Raw genomic sequence first — 6,320 nt, 5'->3', positions numbered from 1 at the left:
ATGAGTAATGGGTCGTATGGCCCAAATCAGGCGTGGGATGTCTGAACATGCACGTTTATACTGCGTATCCGAGAATTCAAGAATATAACAAACACGTGATGTCTGGTATACGAACGTTTATATTGCGTGGTTTACTTTATAAGGATCTGTGGGTATATCAGACCTCTGACGCACCACGAGCTCAATGTGGCGCTAGCTCGTGGCTTCTATTATGTCGACACAATGGCTCCAAGCAAGGAGCAGTTAAATGATCCATCCGCTCGGGTTAGTTGTTTAGGGGACCGTAATAAATACCCCCGGGTGGACGGTTGACACGTGGCAGATCGATTTAGGCCCTTTTGTAATTTGCCAAAGTGCGTGCGGATATTCAGGGCGTACACTTGTGATAAAAAAAAATGAACGTGGTTTGGTGCACACACACACAACTCTGAAATTGCAACTAAAGTAGATTCGATAGTAATGTCCAATTTCTTCCTAATACTTTGAAAATGCTTAGATGATTTTGATTTGTTTGACTTTATTATTCAACTTGATAATTTTCTTTTTCGCTTGAATTGCTAGGGACTAGCAATAAGCTAGTTGGAGGTTGTGATTAGTGCTCAAAAATGTCATTTTATCAAGCTTAAAGTTCAAATTAAATTAAGTTTTGATTAATATTTTCTTGAATTTATTGTGATATATTCTTCAAATGGAAAATATTACTTTTAATTTAATTTACAAATATTTTATATGAATGATAATGCACTTGAGCCTAATTAAAAGAAAGAAAAAAAAAAGAAAAGAAAAGAATTAAACTTGAAAAGAAAAAAAAAAAGAGTTGAAAATTGATATAATTGTAAGTTAATTCTTTTGTTTTGTTTTCAGCAACCAGCCCATTTATGCGGCCCAAGTGTGAGCCCAGGAGAAGCCCAGCGCACCACTTGTCCGCCTCCCAGCTCCAGCAACCCACGAACCCGTGACCCAACCAGTTGCCGTGACTCGCACCTGTCCGCCTGGAGCCCCAACCCCCACCCGCGTTGACCCAGTCAACCAAGGCATTTTCCTCATCTTTACGCATCCACGTGGCCTCCTCTCATTTGTCGTGGCTGGGTCAAACCCACCCGCTGCCACCAGCCACCTTCAAGCTCATTGTTTTTTTGCTCTTTGGGCCTTGGACCTTCTATTTTGATATTATTACCGAAGAATCTTTTGGGTAGAAGTTTGACTGTCCTAGTGAAGTACTCATCAAAGAAAGAAGAGCATGATGATGGATTAATAAAACAAAGACATGGAATACTATGATATATGTGTATTGCAATACTGATGATATATGTGTATCGAAAAATCATATGTAATGATATATATATATATAGATGACTTGAAAATTTAGATGATATAATCACATTATTATAAGCAGAACAAGCCTTACTGGATCATTCCTCTTATATGAATATTACACTCTCCAAGCCAAAGATCAAGTTAAAATGTATATATGTACATGTAATGAATATTCAATAAGATGTATATATCAAGAGAACAACATATATGCATATATATGCACACACACATATTTTCACTTATCACACAATAATTTATTTTACGAAACTGTAAATAACTTCTACTATTATTTATGACAAAGTTTGGATGATAAAACTAGCATGAAATCAGTCGCATGATTGTTTAATATATATATATATATGAATAAATAATTTATAAAACTCACACAAAAAAAAATTGTAAAATAATTCATTGACGTACTAAAATATAATAGATGTATTAAAATTTTGAGAAAAAATAATTAATCAATGAAAAAATGAACCTTAGTAGACTGCAGCTTTTGTAGTTACTGAATTTAATATCTAACTTTTTGAATTTGATTTGTGTAGCATGGTGGGATGAGGACATACACTTAAGAAATCAACGAGACCCAAAATCAAGTATGCAAATGTGACGAGCTCGGGGAGACTGCTTGGAGCGTCGGGCTTGGTATGTTTTCCCCCATCTTTGTTGATGAAGAAGTATATAGCGGTATTAATCTGACTTTTGTATATTATATTTGTACAATGTATTATTTATATATATATATATGTAAATTTGTACAGATATGAGTATTTTATATTTATATTTGTATATATATTATCAGATTATAAATTTGTTGATATATATTGATGATATTAAGTGTATTTTTTTTATTAGGGACTTTTGTAATTTTGATATTGGTTGTATTCAATTTGGTGCTGAATTTCAATAGCATGTGATCTAACTTAGTAAAAGCATTACACTTTGTGAAATCAAGTTAATCTAGGCAACAAATTCATTAAACATTTAATTCATTCAACCTAGGTTCTATTTTTCATCACAGTCAAAATCTCGTCACAATACGCTAATTGCAATTTATCACTCTACTTAAAATCCTAAACTATTAGGTTAATAGAAATCATAAGATGATAGTAGAACAATGAAAAATCCTAATTAGTTGGCCACCTAACAAGATTCATAACGTTCAATTAGAAAAATAGAAGCAATTTAATACAAGAGAATAAAAGGAATAAAATTCATCAATGCATTCAAGATCTCATGTCTAGGGTTTTGAAATAACCCTCAACTATAAAGAAAACTACTTCATAATCATATTCATATTCATAAACATAAATATTCAATGAAAATAAAATAGTTTTGAGAATAAAGGAAAACTAGATTGAAGAATGTAGATGATGATGCATTTTCTCCTCCTCTGCTACTCTAGCCTCTAAAATTCGCAATCCAAAGTTATAATAAAAGTTAACCCTAGCCCATCAAAAATTACATTTAAAATTTGAATTTTAAAGAAAAAAATTGTCGCACGGCCACGACCAGTGATTCCTGGTGGCCACAGCCACGGGAGGTTTCTGGGCCATAATCACATGGAAGCCGCAGCCAAGAGATCGTGGTGGCCGTGGGCACTACTCCCTGACTCCCAGGCTACGGTCAGTAAATGTTGGCGGCCGCGGCCACATGCCATTTTCTGCTCGCGTGCGTTTTCTTCATAATCTTCAACTTTAAGTTCGAACATCGGGTTTAGGGACTTCTAAAACACTTCAAACTCATTCCAAACTTCATTTTCTTGAGTCTTATCATTGCACATTCATTCCTAACCACAAAAAAGTATCAAATTCATCAATAATATCTTATAAAATATTTTATGGCTTAAAAATCAAAAACTCATAAAACAAAGCTAAGAACACTTTAAAATACTCGAAAGGAACATTATCTAAATGTGAAAGGATAAAAAATATAATATCCAAAATACCCTTATCAAATTCCCCCACACTTAAACTTTGCTAGTCCCTTTGCAAAATCACTAATAAAAACTAAACAAATAAACATAAGCAATGATTTTGTCGAAAGTGTTAGTTATCTCAAAGATTGATCGACCAATATGAGTTATAAGAAAATTTTGAATTCCACATTCCTCATAATTTCAACTCAATGTCTAGTCACCACTTAAAACTTGATCTTATTTATGATTATGCACAATTAAACAAATCAAAATACAAACATTTGAATCAATTTTATACATGCCATAATATGTTTTAAAGTCTCATAGATAATAATATTTTCATGAAAAACATCAACTTCATAGACATTAACCAATTGTTCTCCACTAATGTAAATACACATAATCAAGAATCATAAGGTCTTTAAAAGCTTGCAATGTAAGGCTAAGGTTGAAGGTAGATGAAAAAGGAAAGAATCACACCATAGCCTATGATTTTTTTTTTCTATTATCTAGATCTTCCCACAAATTCCCCATACAATTCAATAAAATACATAATCTTTCTATTTTTTTTTCTTTCCACATTGATCTTAGTACTTCCCCCACACTTGTACTTTTGCAATACTTTTTTTTTCATATTTTTCAGTGCAGATTTTTTTTTCTGTTTTTTTTTTCTTTCCAATTCAACTCATTGGAAGAAATAGTAGATCATATAATTTCACATTATAATCCAACAAACCAATACAACTTCTCCTTCTTACAATCCATAACCTAACCCACCAAATCAAACAATCATATAAAACTATGATGTAATGGGTCACAGAAAAAATATCAAAATTTTAGGCTACAAAGGTTTAGATATTGGCTTATAAAATAAAAAGATTAGTCATTATGGCTCAAAAATGGGAAACTAGGATATTCAACATAGGTAAGCTTGAAAGGCTCAAACGATCCAAGGAACATGCCTTAATCATCTTCCTAATCATGTGTACTTAGGATTTTGCCTAAAACAATTAATCAAGTGTTCAAGACTATATATAAGTAATAACATGCATAAATATCTCCAAATACAAGTGAAAAAGTAAATTTAATTATACACATTATGTTTAAAAAATTAAAGATCAAGCTTAAGTAACAACCACACAAGAGTTAAGCACACAATTCATGCAGAATTCATCAATTTCCTAGGAAACTAGTCTCATCTCAATCAGAATTTTTATCATTGACAAACAACTTCCAACATAATCATGTCATGCTTATGACAACCTAAAAAAAATTCTTACGGTGAATTCTATGATGGGTTTGGATAGTGCTTTGGCTGAGCTTAGCTCTAGCTTTGATTCTGAGTTGGATTAGGATTTGTTATAGATTCCAGGATGTTTGTACTGTCTATGATGTGGTGTTGAGAGTTTTAGGCTTGATTCTAGCTTCGGCACACATTTGGGATGATTTCTGTTGAGTTTGGTTGGGAGAAATGTTAGAGAAACCCAGGGATTTATGGGTTCACGGGGGCGCGCTGCGACCCTAGGGGGTGAGTCGCGACCCGCCTCTCCCCAGAGAGGTTGCACCTCTGACTTAAGGCCCACCAAGACCCTCAGGGCCAGGTCGTGGCCCGCCTAGGGAGTTTTAGCTTAGGTTTGTCTTAAGACTCGGAATGGCTCGAGGATCTAAACTTAACTGTTCGGGACGATTTCGACTACCTGGTTTAGTAGAAAATGAGGTCCCAGAGGCTAGTATTTGAATCCAAAGCTTTTAATTGGTTTAGGATCTTAATGGCTATCCATTATCGTTGTGTGACTAGGTTTTACTGCAAGGGCTCAAGGATCAGGGATCGTGCTCGGGGCTATCTGCTCGGGATCTGAGGTAAGAAAATTGCACCCGAATTGTGATTGGAGCTTAAACCCCTTGTATGAATATATTATGAACATGATCATATCTGTAGCTAAGAATATATGATTGGGCATGCTTGTATACGCTACCAATGATTACTTGTTATGCATTGTGCATCTGTGATTTTATTTGTTTATAGGCCCACCTAAGGGTGCCGAGGGCCAATAGCAAGCGTGCGAAACGCAGCCCAGCCTAAGGGTGCCGGGGTTGGCTATAAAGCCAGTGGACTCGGCCTAAGGGCACCAGGCCTAGACATTATGCAATAAACAAAAGCGTGGTTCATGCTTAACTATTTGTATTGATTGATGAGATTGATTTATACGCTTGATTAAGCTGAGTACTTATATTGAGTTTGTTGCGTATATTCTATTGTTAGTTGAATTTGGTGAATTATATTACTGCTTTTATACTATTTCCCAGTTGTGCATGTTGTTTTAAGTTTTCTTGCTGGGCCTTGGTTCACGGGTGCTACGTGGTGCAAGTAAGGGAGTTGATAGTTGGACCAGGCATGAGTTGGAGAGCTTCAGGAGCGATGTGTACATATGCATCCCGCTCGATCACCATGGTCGGGATAGCTTGGGAGGAACTAGGGTTAAACCATATTTTGCCGCTTAGGATGGCTAAATTGTATCTGATTATCTTTTACAAGTCTGTAAACTGATTTTTGGGATCCTGTGTACAAACATAATATTTTAATGAAAAATAATCATTTTGTTGATCAAATCTTTTATTACTTGACCTTAACTTAGTCCTTAATTACACATTTCAATTCAAACGACTTGCTTAGCAATTTAAGCACTATTTTAAACATACAGTGTAACGGTCTTGATTATCCAGGACATTACAGTTCTCAAGCACATAACATGTAAAACTACAATTATACCCTCAACAGGTAAAAATTATGAAAATGTCAATTTTTAACAAAAGCGAATCTTTACGCATATTTAATACACATAATCATGCATACTCAATTATATGCTAATATAATTCACATATTTATCCCACGTGCCCTCCCAGCACGCTAATCCAAGCTCTTAATCTTATTAGGAGTTTTGAGACGTTACATTTACTTTCCAAATTATTAATATTTTTCAAATTATAATATTCTTGTATTTTATTTCTTCCAGTTAAAATGTCTCAAAAACGATTGTAATGTCATCATTAAACTTAATGATGAAAATATAGTATTTTGGAG

Source organism: Humulus lupulus, chromosome 8, assembly GCF_963169125.1.
Source record: "Humulus lupulus chromosome 8, drHumLupu1.1, whole genome shotgun sequence".
NCBI lineage: Eukaryota > Viridiplantae > Streptophyta > Magnoliopsida > Rosales > Cannabaceae > Humulus > Humulus lupulus.
Note: the sequence above shows the minus strand (reverse complement) of the source record.